This window comes from Canis aureus, chromosome 1, assembly GCF_053574225.1.
Source record: "Canis aureus isolate CA01 chromosome 1, VMU_Caureus_v.1.0, whole genome shotgun sequence".
NCBI lineage: Eukaryota > Metazoa > Chordata > Mammalia > Carnivora > Canidae > Canis > Canis aureus.
In genome coordinates, this window is record NC_135611.1 from 8,040,335 (window position 1) to 8,064,146 (window position 23,812).

The 23,812-nt window shown below is 37.8% G+C and overlaps 1 long non-coding RNA gene across 4 annotated transcripts; it reads left to right on the plus strand.

The window, feature by feature from the left end:
* Positions 1 to 1,874: 1,874 nt before the first annotated feature.
* Positions 1,875 to 13,128, plus strand: LOC144304639 (uncharacterized). Of its 4 annotated transcripts, XR_013371634.1 has the most exons (4): positions 1,890 to 1,923; positions 2,141 to 2,210; positions 10,459 to 10,552; positions 11,742 to 13,128. It is a non-coding gene; the product is annotated as an uncharacterized LOC144304639 (long non-coding RNA). The 4 variants fall into 4 exon arrangements; XR_013371606.1 differs by lacking the exon at positions 2,141 to 2,210 and having other exon boundaries at positions 1,875 to 1,923; XR_013371591.1 differs by lacking the exon at positions 1,890 to 1,923 and having other exon boundaries at positions 1,930 to 2,210.
* Positions 13,129 to 23,812: the final 10,684 nt, after the last annotated feature.

Sequence of the window (23,812 nt, forward strand, 5' to 3'; positions counted from 1 at the left end):
CTCATTTATGCCTAAAAATAGAGGAAATAAGATGTCTGATAGTGTGTTGCTACTGGCCCTCGGCAAGGTAAGGAGTAAATGAATGGTTGCACAGCATGCTACCTCCCTCTAAGTATCAGAGTCCTGGCTTCCTGGTGCCCAGGCAGAGAACCAGAAACCTGCCAGCTGCTGCACTGCAAGTAGATATTACTTCTATATCCCAGCCCCTGGACCTCAGTGGACAGAAAGAGAAAAATGCCTGCCCAAGGGGGCTCAGCTGTCACACACAGGGATGAACAAGAGGCCTGTGGACAGAATCTTAAAGGGAGAGATTCTGCTAGAAGAGGTCACATGAACATTGCAGACTGTCAGGCAGATCGAACCAGCAATGCCATGCACATGATTATAATGTATTTGTCACAGGGTGAAGGGCATGTGAAGGTACCAAGGACTTAGGGTCTCAGTCACCCACAAAACTCCAACTGAGAAAAACTATCCAATTATCAAATGCTCAGAAAGGAAATCTTAAATAACTAAGGGATGAACTATATTTAGTTAAATCAAAAAGGTGATGATATTCTGAGAGTTAATATAAATACTATGTAAGGATTCCTGAATTAAAAAAAAAAGACATTCCAAATACATTCTCATAATATGTTGAAACTAAATTAATTAAAATATCAGCAAAACTCAGATTTGGGGCCACATAGAAAGGGAGAAAATACAAGTATTCCAAAGTGTTCAGAGGGTAGAGATGGCAGGAAGAAGTTATCTTATGAGAAAGACATCACCTTTCTAGGCTGAAAAGGAAGAGTGAAAATCAGTGCTCTGTGGTCATTTTCTTTCCATGTTGTAGTAAAGAAATACATAGGATTATGGACACTGGAAAAGGGAAGGTGACCAACCAGTCAGAAAGCACAGTACATCTCCAAACAAGAATACTTCTGACAGCGAAAATGCTCTGGTAGTGATTACCCAGGATGATGGGCACCAAGGGGAATTTCAAGAGGCTACCTAGGGAGACCACTGCATCAACCAAAATGGAATAGAACAGTACAAGGGAAAAAAACAAAAAAAAAAAAAAGAACAGTACAAGGGGGGCAGAAACAAAGACAAGGGAACCCAACGTAACACAAGTAATAACAAGCATGTTGAGGTTTATACACGTGAGCAGAAAAATAAATTCAAAGACAGAATGTTGCTTCTCTTAAAAGAAAAAAAAGCAAACACAGCTCTTTACAAGTATAAATGAAGAAAAGCTAGAAACAGTGGAACAAATGGGTACCAGGAAAATGAAACAAAAAGCACCAGTGGCAATGCTGCAGTCAGACAAGACAGAATCAAGGTCAGAAGAACTGAACATGTTAAAGAAGTCTAGTGAGGGATCCCTGGGTGGCACAGCGGTTTGGCACCTGCCTTTGGCCCAGGGCGCGATCCTGGAGACCCGGGATCGAATCCCATGTCAGGCTCCCGGTGCATGGAGCCTGCTTCTCCCTCCGCCTGTGTCTCTGCCTCTCTCTCTCTCTCTCTCTCTCTCTCTCTCTCTCTGTGACTATCATAAATAAATAAAAATAAAAAAAAATTATAATCTTCATCACTCATACAAATCTGTTCTTAGGGCTTGTTTCCATCCCTAATACGCTATAAGAGATATTATGCCTTATAACCTTTCTAATCCATCTTCAGTATTAACTTCCTCTCAACATTTCATTCATATCAATGGCTTAGACCAGTCACTAATATACTAAGCTAGTACTCAGTACTTTAGGCTAGGAGAGAGCAGAGCGGTTGGGAGAATAATCTAGTATATTCCTTCCTGTGTGGTCCAGCACCAAGGACCTCAGCAGCACCTGGGAACCTTAGAACTGAACAATCTCAGCCCCTCCCCCTCAAATATAGAATCAGAATCTGCATTTTAACAGTCTTCAAATCACCAGACTACAGGTCCGACTTGCATAGTTTTTCATAATGAATTTAGTCTTTCAAAAAGATTAATGCTTGGATCCAAGTATGAAGAGATTCTGATTTAGTTGTGGTTTGGGCATTAGGATACTTCCCAAGAGATTTTAATGTCCAGCTAATGGTCCATTCCTGTCTTTCCCTCACTTTATTCTGGTCGTCGCCTTCTTCCCTTCCTGCCATCCTCATTGGGCTTTCTCAGAGTCCTCCAGGGTTGGAGCTATGGACGAGAGAAGAGAAGACAACATCTTACCCAGGGACAGAGATAGAGTGTGAGTGCCTCCAGGAGTGGCAGATTCCAACTGTGACACTCCTCTGATAATCTCCCACTGAGCTCCTTACCTCACTGTCCTGGATGGGACTACCCTTCAGCTGGCCCACACTTAACATCCCTCTTAGGGAATACCCTCAACCTCTTATGCCTGAGGTTGCCTTGCCCTGTTTTGGGACAAAGTCTAAGATCACACCCAGAATGCACATCTGGTTCCCAGAAAACAAATATCTGTAAGGCTCACAGAGAAATTAGACACTGGGGATAGATATACCAATCATTTACTTAAAAGCTCTAGGGGACAAACATTTCTCTCTAGGCTTTGGTTGAGGGCAACCCCCTCCATGATTCTATGTTGGGGTGGAAATAATGGAGAAGATGGTAGTGTGTGTGGGACAGGAGGTCTGAGCTAACCATGCTCACCAAAACAGTTATTTCCTTCAACTCTTTAAACTTTATATTTTCAAATAGTTGAGGTTCACTACAAATGCACGCCATTTCAGAAGGTCACATTTCACATTTGTGTGTCCTACTGTCAGTGATCAATCACCTCGTTTTTTGAATATGAGGGTACCTAAAACCTATTATTTGGCTTGGTACCCCTAGCTGAAACTGAGCCATCAAGACTTCTTTACAGGGGAGCCTGGATGGCCACAGTCTGTTCAGCATCTGACTCTTGGTTTCAGCTTAGGTCGTGGTCTCAGGGTCACAAGTTTGAGCCCCGCATGGAGCTCCACACTCATCCCAGAGTCTGCTTGAGTTTCCCTCTCCCTCTGCCCCTCTCGTCCCTCTAAAATAAGTAAATAAAATCTTTTAAAAAATACAATAAAAAGACTTCCATTACAATGGAATGACATTGAGAAATTAAAGGAGAGACAACTGTGATTATTAAAAGCCTTTTTAGCATTAACTGATAAAGTAACAGGAAATTGAAAATGACACAGTTCAAATATGAGGGGAAAAAAAGATTTACCATAAAGAATATTGTAAGTGGCACAATATTAAAGGCATTTCCATTAAAATCCAGAATTGAGGAAGAAAACATCTAGTGCAATTTTTGTTCAATACAATCTTCTAAGTTCTAATAAATTCTATGATAGGACAAGGTTAAATAATCAGCATAATCACTGGAAAAAAGGATAATGTTTCCAATGACAATACTTTTCTAAACCTAAAAATCAACTGTAGGTAGGAAAAAAAAACATGAATATTGATAGTAAAGAACTGAAATTAAGCACTCCAACATGGAAACCAGCTTTTTAAACTGTGTTGTATTTACACTTATTATCAGTTTACAACATAAATTTGAATTACTTAGAAATAGTTTATCCATAATATATAGAAAGAACTCTATATTATTGAATATATAAATATGTATGCAAATGAAAGGCATCACATATGCATTGATTATAAAATTTAATACTGTTAAATTATTTAAAATCCACATAGATTAATTGATTTTAAAGTTAATATTAAAGAAGAATAGTCAAGAAAAATCTGACAGTGGAAAATATGATCAGAAACTTGCTTTAACAGATACTGAAATACACTCAATATGTTGTAGTTAAGTCATGATGGAATTGTTATTATCAGACCCTAAGAAGTTGCCCTTAGGGTAGAAAAATAAAAAGTGGAACACAATAGAGCATATGGAAATGGATCCTAATGAATTATAAATACAATAGACAACATATCAATACAGTGAAGAAAGGAGAACTGAGTTATGTAAGGGTGCCCAATGTCAAAAAATATAAGAAGAGTATTTCAGGCACAAGAAACAGCAAGTGCAAAGGCCCTGAGATGGGGGCATGCCACATACATTGGACACACATTAATGCAGCAAGTGTGGTTAAAGAATAAAACAGCAGGAAGGAAATATGTAAAGACATGGTCAAAAAAGACAATAAGGACCCAGAGCATAGAGGGCCTTGCAAATCACACGGAAGTGTGGAGTTTATTCCAAAGCCAAGAGAAAGCCATTGAAAGAAAGCACTTAATATGGTTTCATTTTTAAAAGAAATGCTCTGGAAAAGAAAGAAAAAAAAGAAAAGAAAGAGAAAATAGAAAGGAAAGAAGGGAAAGAAAGAAGGGAAAGAAAGAAGGGAAAGAAAGAAGAAAGAAAGAAGAAAGAAAGAAGAAAGAAAGAAGAAAAAGAAGAAAGAAAGAAGGAAGAAGGAAAGAAAGAAAGAAAGAAAGAAAGAAAGAAAGAAAGAAAGAAAGAGAAAGAAAGAAAAAGAAAAGAAAGAAAAAAGAAAAGAGGAAGGAAGGAAGGAAAGAAAGAAAGGAAAGAAGAAAAGAAAGAAAAGAAAGAAAAGAAAGAAAAGAAAGAAAAGGAAAGGAAGGAAGGAAGAACTGCTCTGATTACCAAGTGGAAAACAAGTGACATTTGGGATAAGAGAGGATAACAGCCTAGGACAGAAGGTAGTGGAAGTTCCCTGGACACATTCCTATAAAGTGGAATAAGTAGAGTCGAGCTCTACAGGATAGAACAGATTCAGCTGCACAAGGTGTCTGTCTAATACACGATTGTTGTTGTACTAATACACGATTGTACTAATACACGTTTCCACCATCAGTAAATAAGAGTTCCACATCGCTGTGGGGCCGCTGATGTTATCAATTTCTTTTTTTTTTTTTAATCTAGTAAAAGTAAATCGTTATCTCATTATCTATGATGTGCATTCCCCTCATTACTAAGGAGATTGAACACCTTTCACTTTAATCATTATTCGTTTGTTGTCCTCTGCTATGAAATCGTTTTTTATGTTTTGCCAACTTTTTAACTGATCATAGTTCTTGCTTCCTTTTATAGGTTCATGGCATGCATATTTTTTCAGTTATGTAGGCTGCAAGCAACTTTTCCCAGTTTTGCCTTTTCTTCTACGATTGGCTTTAAATGTGTCTTATTCAAGAAAGCATCCGCTCACTCATGCTACCAACCCCAAACCTGTATACATCGAGTGTCACAGTGTGCACAGACCTCTGTCAATAACCTATTGACATAATTACTATCCATGTATAATGTCTTGCTTGCTGGTAACCTCTCTGGTACACATGTTTAATAAAAGGCACTCACTTTTTATTCCAAAATTGCAATTCACTGTGATACTAGTTTGTCTGCTTTGAGGATTTTGCTCTTCCACATATATTACAATTCAAATTGCTTTGGATTTATAAAAACTTGGCAAAAGAATTAAAATCGAAGAGCTTACCATGTAGTTGTATCAACTTTAACGGTTTTCAAATAAGTTTTTTAAACTTCCTCCATTACAATCTTGTGCTTTTCAGGGTTTTGTTTTGTTTTGTTTTTTCTCCACTATTTTTGTTGCCTTAAAATTGAATTCTCTAGATATTTTAAAATATTTTTCTCATGTATATAAGCAATGCAGTTTCATACTATTCTCTGGCAAACCGCTTTAATTTTAGTAATGTAAGTTTACATTCTTGTGTTTTTCTCTATTAATTATATATAAGTATTTTTTTTCCTCCTTTGCAAGCTTTCCATTTTTTTCTAGGTTTACTGCACTGTCTACTATCTCTCCAGGAAATGTTGAATACAAGCTCTGATAATGAGTATCATTTCCTTAGTTAATAATTTTATTTTGAAGTAGCACTTTTAAATGTTTTATCATTAAAACCCACCTAAAAGGGCATCTGGGTGGCTCAGTGGTTGAGCGTCTGCCTTTGGCTCAGGTCGTGATCCCGGGGTCAGGGCCGGGGGGAGCGAAATCGAGTCCCACATCAGGGTCCCTGCAGAGAGCCTGTTTCTCCCTCTACCTATGTCTCTGCATCTGTGTCTCCCATGAATAAATAAAATCTTAAAAAAAAAAAAAAAAAAAAAAAACTAAAAACTTTTGGTAACCTTTCTTTTCCAGATTAAATTCATATCTAATCTATTACATTAATAATTTTTATTATGAGGAAATATACATGCTCTTCTGTCTGCACTGAGAGGACTTTATAAAATTAATAGATTAAGGAAACAAACCATAAATATAATAAAATGTTATTCCTGGAATAAACTTGATCATGATTCAAAAATTTTATATATAAAAATATATAAAAATTTTTATATATACACTGCTAGATTTTACTTGCTATCATTTTAAGAATTTTTCTTCTATGCTCAAGAGGGAGATTGACCTATAATCTTCCTCATACTATTTTTTTTCCAGGGTTTGGAATCAAGAATATAACATTAACTTCAAACAATGCACTGGAGATCTTAGCTATTTTTCTGGGAAAAACATATAGATACTTGGAATAATCCAGTTTTTGCAAGCTGAGTAGAAATTGCCTGAAAATCATTTGTGCTAGTTGTTTTGTGAGAACACTTTTATCTACTCATTTAATCTACTTAAATCCTTGACTTAACTGTGCTTTTTTTTGGACCAGAATTTGTCCATTTTCCTAGGTTTGCAAATAGAGTGGCATACATGTTTAGTAAACTCTCTCAATTTTTAAAATTCATCTGCATCTATGTTCTTTGTTAATTGTTAGTATAGTTTAATTCCTGCCTTATCTCATTCCTCAGGGCTTTTAAGTCATTTTTTAAACTGTAGTCAGAACAGATACTACAGTTGATCTTAGCCAGAAGACGGAGTCAGTAACATTGTAGTAACTGTGTATGGTGACAGATATTAACTAGACATATAATGGGTATCCTTTGTAACATTAAAAATAAAACCAAATCACTATGATGCATGCCTGAATATGCATGTTAATTATGCTTAAGTAAAAATATAGGTAAGTTAACTCTTCTATATTGCCTTGTATTCATCTATTCTTAGATTCCTGCAACAATCCAAATTTGGTTATGATAGTTTATGCACAAGTTTCTTCTTGTGCTATTATTGCTTTATTGATTTAGTTTTTCCAAAGAACCACTTTTGGGCTCTGTTTCTATTGTAAAATTCTTTCTTTCTTTCTTTCTTTTTTTTTTTTTAACGTATGATAGTCACAGAGAGAGAGAGAGAGAGAGAGGCAGAGACACAGGCAGAGGGAGAAGCAGGCTCCATGCACCGGGAGCCCGACGTGGGACTCGATCCCGGGTCTCCAGGATCACGCCCTGGGCCAAAGGCAGGCGCTAAACCGCTGTGCCACCCAGGGATCCCTGTAAAATTATTTCATAGAATACACATAATTCACTTTACTATATTCTTGATTCTATTTCTATCTCCTGTTTTAATGGCTGTGTTAGATGGTCAGTAATTTTTTTTAGCCTTTCTCCTCCTCTAAGGGAAATATTTAAACATGTAAAACAGTCCTTTAACATTTTTTCTTCATCCCAAAAGTTGTGACACATAGCATTTTCATTATCACTCAGTCCTACATAATTTTAAATTCCCATTTTCATTTTTAAACACAATTTGTGGGGCTATTTCTTGAAGTGCATCCTGTAGAAAGCTACATAAACTTTCATAAGCTGCCAGTAAATAGGGGCATGAGGGTGGCTCAGTAGATTAAGCATCTCACGGGTAGTGAGATCAAGACTGGAAATGGACTCTTCACTCAGCAGGGGAGTCTGCTTGAAGGTTCTGTCTGCCCCCTCCTCTACTCACGCTTTCTAAAAATCAAAACAAAACAAAAATCCCAACTCAATAATAGATTTGCTTAATTTTGTATAAGAAAATGTATTTATCTACTCTCCTACTTTTGCTAGATATACTTATTCAAAGTTTCCAGTTTTCTTTTGGTCTCCATTATTGTTTGAGAAAATTGTTGCCAGTCTCTTTCCTTCTATGTAGATTTACCTTCCTGTTGAGGTCTTTATGGTCTTTACCTTCGTTGTTCCACAGATGCATGACCTTGCATCTAGGTATGCATTTATTTCTATTTGTCTTGCTTGCTATATGTTGTGCTTAATCTATGCTGCAGATTCTGGTCCCAAAGTTCTGGGAAATTCTCAAACACTGTTGCTTCAATTCCCTTTCTTCTCTTCTTTTTCCCTCCTGAAACTGCCATTAGACTTAAAATGATAGAATGTAATCAGAAGATCAAACCTTTCAATTACTCTTCCAAATTTGCTAGCTCATTGTCACTCTAGTTTATCCTATTTTTTTGTTTTGTTTTGTTTTGTTGTTTTTTTTTTTCCAAAATGCTTACTCATACTCTTTTTGGTCTAAAAATGCTGTTTGTTTCCAGATGGTCCCTGGAAGTCTGCTGACCTGGCACTGTACTAGTTAGCATTCTGTAAGTTATCTTGAATAATTATGGGAATCCAAGAGAAAGCAACCTCACTTTGCTGCAGGCCTGGACTTTAACGTTTCAATCCCAATGCTGAAAATGATTTATGCCTCAAGGACAACCCAGCCCTCACTTCAGCATTTACTTAACCACTGTCCACTGATAAAATGTGTTGTTTCTTCCTTTTGGGGGTGAGAGAGGGCATTTTCTTTCCTTCTTTATGAGATATGCTGTAAGAAGTAGGTTTTGAAGTTTATCTGAGATCTAATCGCATTGCAGTGGGAGTTCCTTCGGGATACTTAGTAATACTGCTAAGAACAGAAGTTAGAAGCTCTTGGAAACTTAAAGAAGTATATGGGTCAGCTTCAGCTTCTGCTGATAAAGGCGCTGGTCACAGAACAATGCCATTTTCTCTCATTTCAAAAGTGTTTAGAGATCCTTAATCTTTTGAAGTCATCAGTCATTCAGAGTCTGACAAAAGTGCAGGATCTCATGTCTACACAACGTGCCTATGCATATGATTGATATTTTGCATGTAAATTTCACAGAGGTTGCAGACACTTGAAACCTATCCGTGGACCTTTATGAATCCAGATTAAGAGATTTGTACGAGACAACTAATCAAGTTTATAAAATTATCATGAATGATGAATGCATGAGGAGACATAGGGTCAGTGTTCAGAAAGAAACAAACCCGTTACCCCTAGTTTCCTTCAGTGTCTCTTTAATAAAGGCAAATCACAGTTCAAGAACTTTGATTCTGTACATATTAAGTGCTATGCTTAAATTGGCTTTTCTATTTATGATAATTTAAGAGAAAGCAAGTCTCTCCCTCGTGGAGTTAGACCATTAACAGTTAAAGTCATTCAGGTGCTACACCAGATTTTAGTACTAGGATTCAAAGCTGTAATTTTAGCATTTGAGAGACAAAGGGTAAACGGGAGTGGGGATAGGGCAGGCAACTAAGATAGTCTGCTTGATTTCCTAATGAGGTAGCCTTCTATTTGGCCAAAACTATAGTGCTACCATTAAGAGGCCAATAAATATTATCTCTCCCGGGGCTTTCATAATGGAGATAGCAGGGAATACACCAATGCATGACAGAACAGGTAGGAGAAATTTCTGAGACAACACTTGGTTATGTTTGGCCACACATAAGTATTTAAGTAATTACATAAGAAGTGGAAAAGCAGAGCTGATGTGATGTCAGAAGTGATGTGAGAGTATCCAGAAGGGTCCCTAGGAAGACTGGCCCCATAATCAGCTAGGTCATTGAACCTGGAGGAACAGCTATGTCACTGTCCCTGGAGGAACATCAGCTTTTTTGCAGAACTGCAAACCAGAAGTTGCAAGGGAAGTGCAATCACAATACTAGAGCTAGAGGGCGGTTTACTGTCTATGTAAATCGGAGTGAACCTAACTAACCTGCATTCTGAAAGATCTTTTCACACTGACAAGCATTTCAAAACATAACCTAAAACACAATAATGCTGAAGGCCTTTTCACCTAGTTAAGAGCAGGCCACTGGAGCTGGAATTTAATTCCTGACTCCCCTACTTCCTAGCTGCTGGATTTAAAAAAGTAGGCAGTTAGTAGCACATAAGCTGGAGGCAAGGACAGTGATAAACAGATTATTCAGTAGAAGCCCCAGGGAATAACATCCTGACCTGCGGCTTCCCAGACCCTGGAGCTAACAGATCAAGAGCCACAGGTGCAGAGCATGCACCTCTTCTACCTCTGCCCCAGGATAACCCCTAGACTCATCATAATGAGTTTGTACTGTGGTTATAGCCCCCCCAATGGGGGAAGCCTGCATGACAGTTCCAGTACAAACCTTACCAGGTTAAAAACTGCCTGCTAACCTGTGGGAGGAATCCCCTCAAATGATTGGGAGCAGCATCCATTAGGGAGCACCCGGTCCATGATGCAAGACCCCATACACATACAAGGAAAGGACCCCTGTAGCCTCATGCAGCTGCCACTTCTGGGCCTGCCCACTCTCCCATTTCGAGAGTGTACTTTCATTTTAATAAACTGCTTTGTGCTTGCTACTTTCCTCCTAGATTCCGTTATTCCAGTGCAGATCCTCAAGTAAACTTTTTTGTGGGGAACCCAAGAATGGAGACCTCCATTCACACAACATCAATTCTCCCACTGGTAAGAGATTCACCAGGATTTGTGACATTACAGTGCTTCAGTTCTCACCAGGGGAATAGTGCTAAGTATAATATATCCAAAAGGTTACTGCAAAAATTAAAAATGGTAATTATGTGAAGTACTTAGCATAGTATCTGGCTTGTAAAAAACATGCAATAAGTGTATTTATTATTTTTTTATTATCAGTACTGATTTTATTAACCCATGCTGAGCACCTCTATAAATATGCAGTAAATATTTTAAGCATTATAAACTATTTCAGGAGTTGACCCAGCATCCACATGGGGATCTTTGTCAGCATCTGGATCTATAAGACTCTATCACACTTTCTGCCATCATTGTCATAGGATATAGCAGGAGAGAAAAATTCCCCTTAAAGGGTCAGGAAGAGTGAACCCTTTGGGGAGTCAAAAATAAGGGCAATATAAAATCCAGGTCAGGAAGGGCCAAGAAACTGAGCTCAGTATAGAATCATGAATCGCACAAATGTACCAGGAGCTTGGGGGAGATAGTACATCCATTGCCATATCTATGGTAGTAAATATTTATGGTAGTATGAGAAACCTTTATTCCAACCAACCACTGAGCAAGTAGCTTCACCTGGGCAAGGACATTAATTGCATGAAATGCAAGTATGAATATGAATATGAAGAATTCTTGGGAATTCTCATCAAACACAGTTCACTTATCTTAAAATGAACCTTCTAAGAATCAACTATCATAGTCTCTTACTACCACAGGTGACCTAAACAGGTAGGGTTAAGCATGGCCAGCATTGAAATCCCACTCTATGGGCCTATGGCAAAGAGCTAATTGTATTGTTAATAAGTCATATGAGAATAGTTTGTTGTATTCAATCAACAACAAATTCTCTCAAATCACAGACCATCCACAAAATTTACAAGAGTGACACTAACTGTAGAAAACAAACAAAATCCCTTACTTAAGGCTTTGGACAACTGAAATATTCCTCTATTCAACCAAAGTAGAAAGTGATAGCACTCACTGTAAGGACTCAGGAGCATGTGGTAGAGAGCTATGGAAAGACTATTAAGATCTATATTCGTAAACAAGTAATTCCAGTTATTTTTAAAGAAAGTTTGGCGACTCATCTGCCTTATGAAAATAGAGCAAGAAACATTCTCTGCACAGTGTGAAGTTCCTCTGTCTTTCATATTTCTAATTCCAGGCAGCATGCTGTCTGCTCTAAAGAGCAAGAAAACAAATGCCAAGCTTTAATCAGACCGGTGTGGACCATTGGAACTTTCGGATCATTTAGCCATGCCTAACTATGTCATGCAGCTTCTCATCGGAATTATCAACGCCTGCACCTATGCTCTGCCATGAAGAGGTTACAAAACACTGAAAATGAGCAGCGATTCTAGGCTACCTTACCATTCTTTTTCCACATTCGTTAAAAAAAAAAGTAACAGTTTCAATCTAATATTACAGTGAAACTAGGAATTAGAATCCCTATAGTGTGGAGTCAACCTTTCTCAACAGTCAAGCTTTTTTTCTTCCCCTTTCTTTTAATTGTAGTTTGATAACACTGATAAGCCTAAGGCCAAAGCTGATGAAGAGAACAAAAATACTATTAAGAACTTAAATCCTCTTGAATCTTTAAAAGCTGCCTTTTAACAAAGATCTTTGTTTTGAAAATGCTCAGGTGTTAATCCTTTTTAACCACAAAATTTTACTCAATTCTTTGTAATTAGATAAAAGTTCCCTGATTTACATTAAAGCTTGAAACTTCTGGTTCTCCATTAGAAATATAAGGAGATATTTTGAAATATAAGACTATGGATTTTTTTTGGGGGGGGGGATTGTATTCTATCCTTAAGATTTCATACTTCTTGACTCTCAGAGCAATAATTGAAAGTTCCTATAGGAATAGAACTTAAATATTTTTCCTAGTGCCAAAGAAAAATTGCATCGGACAAGAACTGGCAAGGAAGACTTTATCCAAGACTGGCAATAGGGGAGACAGGCTGAACTCAACTCCGCTGAAACAGAAAACAGGAGGGTTTTTTAAAGTGCTGGGATAAGCCAGGGGAAAGCCCTGGAGGGAGTTAAGGAAGTCAGCCAATGTGATTAAAGAGTCCGTGCTTGCTACTGAGCACTCATAAAACTCAGGCTCCTTCTCCCCACCCTCCCTCCTTCACCCCAGACTTGAGATAGGGATCCTATCCTTCTTGAAGATTACATTTCAAAGCCATCACCCCTAGGTCCTTGAAGACAGTCCTGGGTTGTAAAACTTGCAAAGGGCTTTTTAAAAATTTACATCTCAAAAAGGGCAGAGAAGAATTTACAGGATTTCTAAAGTAAATGTTCTTAGAAGAGGGAGGTGATCAGGGACACAAAGTCAGAAAAAAAAGCCTGTCTGAAGTTCAGGCAAGAGGAGGGGAACTTTAAGGGGGGTCTTGATCACTAGAGTCACTGTAAGAGAAAAGCAATTCTACACCACAGTAGCAGGTGTAATTCTGTGGGTTGTGACAAGGAACAAAATAAGCCTCCAAATATTTCAGTCCTTGTGAAATTCAAATGGCATGTGCTTAAAACATTTAAATCATCTAATTAAATACATACAATATGTTATATCCTTCTTATCAACTTATTCTGAATGGTGTTCAAAGTGTTGTGTGTGCAGAATATCCTATTTTTCCTTCTAAGCCTAGTTTAGGATTTTCCTTTCACCATGAAATAGAATCCTCATTTTAAAAACTGTGTAATCCAATAAGTCCTTTCTTACCTATGTTTATTTTTTTGTTTCCACTCTGCTACATATGGTTTGCAACAGGAAGGATATTTCTAAGCAGTGCTATGACTTGAGTGTCCCGTAACAAGAAAAACCGTATTTAAGTTGACTGTGGCTTTTAAAAATTGCTTTTTTATGTGATTTTCTTCCAAACAACAGGAAGCATAAAGCATAGTTTGAGAGCCTTTCAGGTAAGGCTTATGCCATCTTCTGATGATTGCACAGATTTAGGACTTTAAAATTTGCTATGGGCTCTATTTGATCACACCATTTTTCAAGGCCATTTTCATAGTTAGATGTTTTATGATTGTTTTACATTGGTATTCCATTTAGTATTCTGTTATAAAGATTCAGAGTAATTAGTGAAAATTAGCAAACTGCTAAGACTTCTGGGAAAATGACACAGGAGGAGGTCCCTAGGCTCATCTCATTGCACAGATACAACTAGGTAACACCCACATCAGTATAAATACCCAGAGAATGATTCAAAGACTGGCAGCAGCAAAACAAACAAACAAACAAAAAAAACAAAACAAAACTGGCAGCACAGACTCTCCACAGCTAAATGTAGAGAAGAGGCCACAGTGAAGAAAGTAGGAAGGGTAGAGACATGGTCAGGAGACAAATGGACATGTGGGACTATCTATACCAGGGAGAGACACTCAGAGTACAGAAACGGGAGAGGACCATACCCTCACACCAAGCACCCCAGGCAGGAGGAACCCACAAGAAAACCAGAGGGGCATAATTTCCCAAGTTCTTACAATCAGCTGGGCTTAACCCCTCAAACTGTAAAAAATCAGAGGGCTCAGCTCAGAGAGTGGGGAGGACAAAGAGAAACAGAGTCTCCCTCCTTAGTGAGACAGGACAATAGACACCCCATGGCAAGACAGCACTGAAGCAGCAGTTTGAAAGATACTAGGGTTATATGAAGTTTTCTTTACCAATCTCAGAGTGTATGCTGGAGGGGCTGACATCAGGGAGAAACTTCAGAAAAATAAAGAAGCTGGTGGGTGCCACTTCCCTCCCCCACCACCCAACCTATACACAGACAGCTGCAGGAATCAGCACAGTGCCAATATTCACTACCTAATTTGCTAAGAGTGCACCCTGACCCCATGTTCTCCTACAGAAATGCCACCCTCTCCAATGCATCCTTGGATTGAGCCCACCCAAAGCAGTGCCACAATCCAGGCAGAATGCAAGCAGTGCTAACCAGGGGCCAATACCACTCCAGAGTGCCTCAGCCCTGGGAAGAGGGAAAAGCTAACTATACACACTAGTCTAACTGCAGCCTCAGCAATGGGCTTGGAGCAGTTACCAGATCCAACTGCAGGCCTTGCCCACCAACAAAAGCTTCTCAGAGGACAAAACAGGGAGACTGTCCTGCAATTTGGCTACTCCATCTCTGGTAAATGCCTGGTCTGGCAACTCAAGCCCAAGGTGGCCCCAGACAAGCCCACTAACAGAGGGACCAAACCCTGTTCAAAACAGAACTGTTGTTAATGACTATACTAAAGGCAAAAGCAGCTCCACCACAACACTAGGGCATAGGCAACACACATAGGAGACACCCATGAAGCACAGGCTCTGGAGTACAGGGGCCATTGTACTGCAGGGGATTATAGGATCTCCTCTTCATAAGGCTAGTATTTTCAAGAGCAAAAGACATAGTTGACTTTCCTTATACCTAGAAGCAGACACAGAGTTAGACAAATCGAGGAGACAAGGACTATGTCCCAAATCAAAGAACAGGACAAAAATCACAGCAAAGAAGCTAAACAAAATTGAGATAAGTAACTGCCTGATAGAGAATTTAAAGTAATGGCCATAAAGATGCAGACATGTTAGAGCCAAGAACTTGCACAACCACTCTGTGCCTGGCCATCTGGCTCACAGAAATTAAAGGACAACAGGTATTATTTTAAACCAAGGTTTGGTCATTTTTATGACAATAATAGAAGATGTATGTAGTATGTAGTTTATTATACTTCTATTATACTTTATGAATGTAAAGTCACAAAAACAACTATGTTTTCCAACATTCTACATGACAGGTGTACCTCGCAGTCTCCAAAATTTTTTTTCCATTTCCACTGACCTATAAAATGCCCAAGTTTGCCTTGGATAAAATTATAATTAAGATCATTAAAAATCACATATGTGTGCTTACTTCTAACATCTTTGTGTTCTACTGAAACTTAAAATTTCAAATAAGGAAGTTGATAAAATGTTGAATTAATTTCCTTTTTACATGCAAAGATATTCATCTGTATGCTTTAACCTCTGAAAAGTTGCATCTAGCAAATGTGAATGTTTTAAATATATTTGTATTTGTCTTGGCAGCCTGCAGTCCCTCAGAAACTGTGCCAAAACTTGTAAGAAATAGCAAATGAAATAGGCTGTTACCTTTAAAGAATCGGAACTAGAGGATTTGAGTACATAAGCTCTTAAGTTAAAAAAAAAAAAAAAAAAAAACACACTTTTAACTGATAACATAGGCTTATATTAGTTTCCCTGTGGCTGCTCTAACGAAGCATCAGAAACTGGCCAGTGCAAAACAAATTGAGCATCTCACCGTTTGGAGTCTAGATGTAGAAAACCCTCCTGTGCCTAGGGCCATGCTCGGACACCTGGGAGAATGCTTCCATGCTTCCTTCCAGCTATTGGCTGTTTGCCAGCAAGCTTTGAGGTTCTTGGAATTGCAGTGGCTCCACACTTGGAAGTCTTCATGTGACCTTTTGTTTTTTATAAGGAAACTAATCATATTGGAATACAGGCCTATCTATTCAGTGTAACTTCACCTTAATTATATCAGCAATAGCCTTATTTCCCAGTTAAGTCACATTCTGAGATACTGAGGATTAGAATTTCAACATATCTTTCCTGGGTTCAACCTAGAATGAAAGCTTACCATATATTTTCATAGATAAAGAATTAAATATCACTCTTGCATTTTGAGAGTTTAATCCAAGTGCCTATTATGATTTTTCTTCTTTCTCTCTCTTTTGTGGTGTCAGAGGGGGCTTTTACAGCTCCTTTGTCTACATTTTGAGTCCTTCCTCCCAAACTATACACTGACCAACCACCACTCACCAAAATTTAGACTACCACTTATATTCAATTGTTTTTCTTTTAAAAAGGTGCAAATCTAACAAGTAAGTTATATGTATGCTAAAAACTATACTATTGAAGAGGTGGTGGCCTGGGTGGCTCACACAGTTAAGCATCTGACTTTGGCTCAGGTCATGATCTCAAGGCCCTAGGACTGAGCTCCACCTCAGGCTTCATGCTCAGTGGGAGTTGGTTCCTCCACCCCCCTCCAATTATGTGGGCTCTCTCTTTCTCTCTCCTTCTCTCCCTCAAATAGATAAATAAAATCATTATTTAAAAACCACACCTAATGGGCACCCTGGGTGGCTCAGTGGTTTAACACCACCTTCAGCCCAGGGTGTGAACCTGGAGACTTGGGATCGGTTCCAGGTTGAGCTCCCTGTGTGGAACCTGCTTCTCCCTCAAACTGTGTCTCTGTGTCTCTGTCTGTCTCTCTCTCTCTCTCCTCTGTCTCTCATGAATAAATAAAATCTTAAAAAGAAACACACTACTGAAGATTTAAATAAAGAGATTTAATGTATTCATGGATTAGAAAATTTACATAGTAAAGTTGTCAATTCTCAAATTTACAGATTGTCAAAATCCCAAAGAATTTCTTTATACCTATAGATCTTTCTAAATCTTATACAGAAAGGTTAAAAAAAATTAGAATACCTAAAATAATTTTGGTAAATAATAAAGTGAAATAACCCATCTACAATATTTCAAGACTTACTATAATCATCAAAAGTATAAACTATAGTAATCAAGATTTTGTGTGTCTATTCTTTCATCAACACCACACATCAACAGAAGACATTCTGAAAACAGACCCACAGAAATATGTCCAAATGAATTTTGAGAAATATGTAAACACAACTCAGATTTAAAAAGATTACCATTTCAACTGTGGAGAGACTGGAACGCCAAAGGTAAACAAACAAGTAAATAAAACCTGGCCTAAGTCTCACACCTTATATGAAAATTAACTCAAATGGATCATATAATTAAAAGTAAAACACAAAACTAAAATTTTTAGGGGAAAAAAACAGGTGAAAATCTTTAAGAGTAGACAAATTACCTTAGACTTAACACGAAACACAATGCATTAAAAAATAATAATAATAATTGATCAACTGGACTTCTTGAAATTAAAACACATTAGAAATTCTTGAAATCAAAAGCCTTAAAAGACTTTAAGAGGATGGAAAAGTTAGCTACACAGTGGGAAAAAAATTTGCAAATCACTTATCTGACAAAGGACAAGATTTAAAAATATATAAAGAGCTCTAAAAATGTAAGAGTTAAAAAGTCAATAAATCAGAAAATACACAAGAGATATGAAGAGACATTTTACCAAAGAGGATACACAGATAGCAATTAGTCACAAGGCAGTATTTTCAACATCATTAGCTCTTAGGAAAACCACAATGAGATCTATCAGAATGGCAAAAATAAAAAGTAATGACAACCTCAAATGCTGGTTAGTATGCATAAAAACTGGATCACTCACATTCTGGTGGCAAAAATATAAAATGGTAGAACTCCTCTTGAAAACAGTTGGGCAATTTATTTAGAAACTATATACACAACACAATAGATCCTAGCAATTGCACTCCTAGACATTTTTTCCAGAAACATGAAAACTTAAGTTCACACAGAAACCTACACATGAATGTTCACAGCAGCTTTAGTCTTAGGAGCCAAAGAGTGGAAACAATTCAGATGTCTTTCATTGGGTAAATGGAAAACTGTAAGGCATCTGTACCATGGAATTTTACTCAGCAAAGGGATAAAACTATTGATGTCCACAACCACTTGGAAGTAACTCCACAGAATTATGCTAAGTGAAAAAAGACAATCCTAAAAAGCTAGGTAATGTAGGAGTCGATTTATATAACATTCTTTAAATGGCTAGGTTATAGAAACTAAGGAAGTCCAGTAGTTGCCCAAGATTAATGTCAGGGGGAGGATGGGTTTGAGTACCACCATCATAGGGTGGCTGGGGGATCTCTGTGATGATGTAAATATTCTGTATCTTGACTAAATCAGTGTCGATATCCTACACATGCTATCGTACTATAGTTTTCTAAGTGTTGTCTTTGAAAAAATTAGATAAATGGCACATGTGCTCCCTTCCTCATTGATAATTATCTCAAATTTTCAAATAATTAAGAACCTCTCCTTTCTCTTCTTTTATTCAATAAATGCCCTCAAAAGACCTCCAACTACACAAACTAGATATTCTTGGACTTCCTTCTCTTGCCCACCCCTCTTCTCCCCACATCTTAACATTTAATCATCACCAAACTACACCTGGCAGTTAGGTATCCATGCTTCCCATCCTGCTTCTGTCTTCATGCTTTGAGCCTGTCCAAGGCCCCCTTTTCTATTTTACTGACTGTCACATGATCTCATGACAAAGCTCTCGGTCTCTAATATTCTCTAATTCCTCCCTGCTCCAGATCTTTCTTAAAGATACCTTAACCCACAAATACAAACACTATGTCTACATAAGCAAACTCCACATTTCTTAGCTGGGAAAACAGACATCCCAGAATCCTTCTTTGCATAGTTTTATTACATTTCCCACTTATTTGGTGCTTAAGTTCAAACCTTTTCAAACACCTTCTTATGCTGCATCTACCCAAATTCTTAATGTTACTGGTCACTGGTGACCTCATGCCCACTCCCCAGTGCTGCCCAAAAAGTCTTGTCTGAACTTTGTTAGTTCATTCTCATTATCAAATTTTCATTATGTATTTCTATTTGCTTCTTCCATTAAATCAGGAGCTTCATGGCACATGATAGGATACATGCCTGGTAAATTTCAGTAATAACTGCCATTTTATATCATAATACAATTTATTGTATGCTAGCTTCTTTATCCCTAATCTTCACGAGAAATCAGCATTTCCATTTTCTAAGTGAGAAAGCTGGGATCAAAGAGGTGAAGTAATTTGCCAAAGTCTCAGAGCTAGCAAGTATCAAACTAGAATGGGTACTTTTAAAAGAAATAGGTTAAAAATCTTTAGATGAATTTAGTAAGAAGTTAAGCTTCCTTATATACCTATGATTAGACCACCAAGTCCATGTGTCAGGTTGTAGTTATTTCACATTTCTTAGCTGTGGCTAGACTATCAGATCTGGATCAACTAAATCACTGGAACAGCAGAATTTGAATGAGACTCTATATTTTTCATATTAAAAAAAAAGGTTTTTTGTTTTTTTTTTTGTAGGAAACTGCCAAACAAGCAAGCACACACATATGCCACAAAACCACATGTCCAACAATCGTGCTCCTGGGTATTTCCTAGGTACTTAACCAAACCATTTACAATTTTTATCTACCACAACAATACAAACCTGCATGCCAAAAAACTGGATGCAAACAAGCTGTTCTTATAAAAGTAAATGCATCCATACAATGGAATATTGTTCAGCAACAAAGAAAAATGCACTATCAAGCTATAAAAAAATGCATGAGCCTTAAATGCATATTTCTAAGTGAAAGATCTAGTCTTAAAAGATTCTGTACTGTATCATTCCAGTTACAGGATATTTTGGAGAAGGCAAAACTAGCAGATAATAAAAAGATCCAGGATTCCCAGGAGTTTGGGAAGGAGCAAGGTGACTAGGAGAAACATGGAAGACGTTTAGGGTAGTGACGCTATTCTGTAGAACATGGTGATAGATATACAACATCAGGCATTGGCCAAAACCTACAGAACTTTACAAAAATCAAATCTTACTCTAGGCAAATTTTTAGGGGGAAAAAACAAGATTCATGAGGTGGAAGGATCCCAGGGAGGAATGCAGACTGACGAGAGAACTAACTGTATTACAAATGTGTGCAACCACCTCACTGAAAGGGCAAGGGGAAAGGTGCAAGCTAAGTGGATGGAAATGTGTGACATCAGAAACATCCAAGGCAAAAGGAGTTACACGGAAGTATTGTACTCCAGTTTAACTCTCCAAGGGTATGCTCCTTAACAAAGCTGACAGCCTGTATATTGGAACCAAACTATAAATGGGAAACAGATGATGAGTGGCAGGTCTGTCACTGTTGGAATAGGAGTCTACACATACTAGGGGAGGAGGCCAGGACAGTCCTCATGGCAACACCACAGAGGTGGAGACAATGTGAACTCATGTGTAGCTTAACACATATACACTCATATGGAAATATTGATAGAAACGTAGATATACACTGGTTAGTATATACCATACATACTTCCTCATTCTATTAGATGAGGGGGCCTCCAAGCAATGAGCTTGGGCCTCCAGTTGTAATGAGCATATCAAGCACTCAGCACTTGATTTCTAATACCATTCTCCAAAATCAAGGAACTGTGCTCCGTGGAGAAACAGCTCCAGGCCTGGGGCAGAAAATGCATTTATGGATAGGTATACATACATATCCGCAGGTTACTACACATATATTCTGTGTTCTGTCAGCTGAAAGGCCCCCCAAAAAATGAAATGAAGTGGTAACAAGCACAGCTAGTATGCAGACCTTAGTGTCAAGTCTAATGTGTATGTGTGTTTGTGTGTGTGTGTATATATATATACATATATATATATTATATGAAAAGAGAGCAAAAGCAAGAGCTATGGAGAGATAGCTGGTTCCCAGCCTCGGCAGCAAATATACAAGATGAACATGGAGCTTACAGCACCGGAAGTGCTCAAAAATAAATAAAACTTGACATTGATGAGGGTTTATGTCAAAGAGACTCAGGAACCAACGAAAGGAGTTCCAAATGGCCAAAGCTAGATTAATTTGAGTAAGAAAATGAATAAACTAGTACTGGAGTATAACCTAAAGTATAAATAACATCTGAGAATCTGCAACATTGATGTAAACAAACAATTGAATAAATGGGGGAGTAGAGATTCGTAGAACTACAAATAACTTATGTAAAGATTGTATCCTCAAGAAAGGTGAAGCATAAATACCTATTTCTGTGTGACCTGTGCTTAATGGCTTCCTTCCCAAGGGGACAGCATGCATGGGAGGGAAACAGAGTGTGGGGGGTAAGCTTACAATTGAGAACCTGGCTAACTAATTCAGCCAGGTGATCAAAGTAAACAGTGATAAACCATGTTTATAGGATGTACCTTTGTTTTGTTTTTGGTTTTGGTTTTTTGATAGTATGTACCTTTGATGTGAAGTCATGAAAATGGTATTTTACCTCTGGTCCTCCTCCCCAAAACTGGTAACCCCTCTATAAGCATAAAAAAATAAAAAAAACAGATTCCCAATATAAGGGTATTCTACAGAGTTAACTGACCAGCACTCCAGAAAACTGGAGTCAATGTCCTAGAACAAGGAAAGTCAGAGAAACCATCACAGCCAAGAAGAGCATCTGACACATGTCAGCAACAGGTAATGGGAGATCCTGGATGAGATCGTACAAAAGAAAAATACTAGATAAAACTAAGGAAATCTGAACACAGTATGGACTTTAATATTGGTTCATTAAATACAACAAGTACACTATACTAATTTAAGATGTCAATAGGAAAGATTGGATGTGGGGATACATGGGAAATGTAAATACTGTGTTTTCCGTTTTCTGTAGATCTTTAACTGTTCTAAAAAAAATGAAGTCTACTAAAAATAAACAGTGATCGATTCAAAACTTTTTTCAAAAACTAGGTGGCCAGTGGCTTTGCCCCTCCACTTTGCCTTTTTTTCTCTTGGAACTTTGTAAGGACAGAAACTGTTTAGCATCTCCGTATGTGCCACATTGGTTGCCAATGGTGTTGGACCATGGTCTCAGCTGGTGTGAATTTCATTAACAGGTGTTACTCTAGAGTTCCAGCTTTTGGCTAGGGTGTAAAATGATTCATTCCCAAGTAGGAAAGTAAAAATTTTCATATCTGTACTTTTAAGTATGAACTAGCATTTTACCTCAATAGAAAAATTATGCCTGATTTTTATTTTTATAAAAATTACAACCTAAGTAGATGATCAGTGTTTCCCTATGTACTTTGAGGTTTGGCTCACAACTAACATACATTTTTGCTTTCTGCTCAGAGCCATTAAGTATGACTCCAAATATCTATTCATTTGAATTAACTCAAATTCTCTTAAAGTAGCCATGCTTGTGTTTAAATGTGTACAGTTACAATATTCAACATGGAAAAAAACTGTTGACTAAAATACATCAAGAGGCAAAGCCATCCTTTAGGGAAAAATTTTTAATTATGTTGCTTAGGTAGAGAACATCCCCTATTTATTATGTTCCCTTGCTTAAAAGAATCTACTGAAGTAGTCCTCTTTTATTCAACAATTTCAATTTTTCCTGATATTAAAATAATTCTATTTAACTATGTCTTAGCTGCCTCAAGGCAATAATCAAAACAAAGACAGTATGTCTTGGGTATGCAGTTTTTTGTTTTTTGTTTTTTTAATTCAAGATGGTCTGTGTTCAACCGTATTTAAATCAAAATATTTAAGGAGGAATGTTTTCAAAAGGCCTCAGAAACCAATGTTCTACTATCTCTTAAGTATACCAGATACTTTAGGAATTTTTTTTAAAAGATTTTATTTATTTATTCATGAGAGAGACACAGAGAAAGAGAGGCAGAGGGAGAAGCAGGCTCCATACAGGGAGCTCAACATGGGACTCGATCCGGGGTCTCCAGGATCATGCCCTGGGCTGAAGGTGGCACCAAACCACTGAGCCACCGGGGCTGCCCTATTTTAGGAATTTTATTACAAAATAACCTGCAGGTTCCGCTTTCTGACATGCAGGTAATCATGTATAAAATCACAATAATCCAATCATCATCAGCCTCCTCAAGGCATTTCTGAATATATTTCATAATGTTTAAAAGAAAAAAAATAAACACCTTTTAATAGAAAAATTAGAAGAGATAAATGAGACAAAAACAGAAGCAAATCATGAAGAGTATTGTTAACTCAAACCTCAGTATTTCCACATTTCCTCTTCCAGGAGAATCATTATTGATGGTGCATTCTGACAAGGCAATTGCATATTGCCATGCTGGGCGAGGAGCCAAGCAACATACAAGTAGAAGGTGGAGGGAGGCATGGAGGAAAGAACACCCCAGTGAAAGATGGTCAAAAGGCAGAGGTGACAGTGGAGACACAGATGGTCAACACCAATCCAAGGCTTTGGAATCAGAACAAGTCAAGGACTACCAGGTCAGCCCACAGAGTGGAGATTGAAGTAAAACTGGATCAATCCACAGCTACAGTTACAAGCTCAGAAACACCCAGGTCCTGGAAATCAAGATACAGCTAAAACCCTCACATGAGAGAAACAGGAAAGACTAGGGTACTGGAAAGCAAGGGGAAAAAAAAAAAAATCAGGAAATTCATAAGAACTGAGATAATGGAGCAATGTAGAGGAAGAACTGAGTCCAGGGATCAGCCCCAT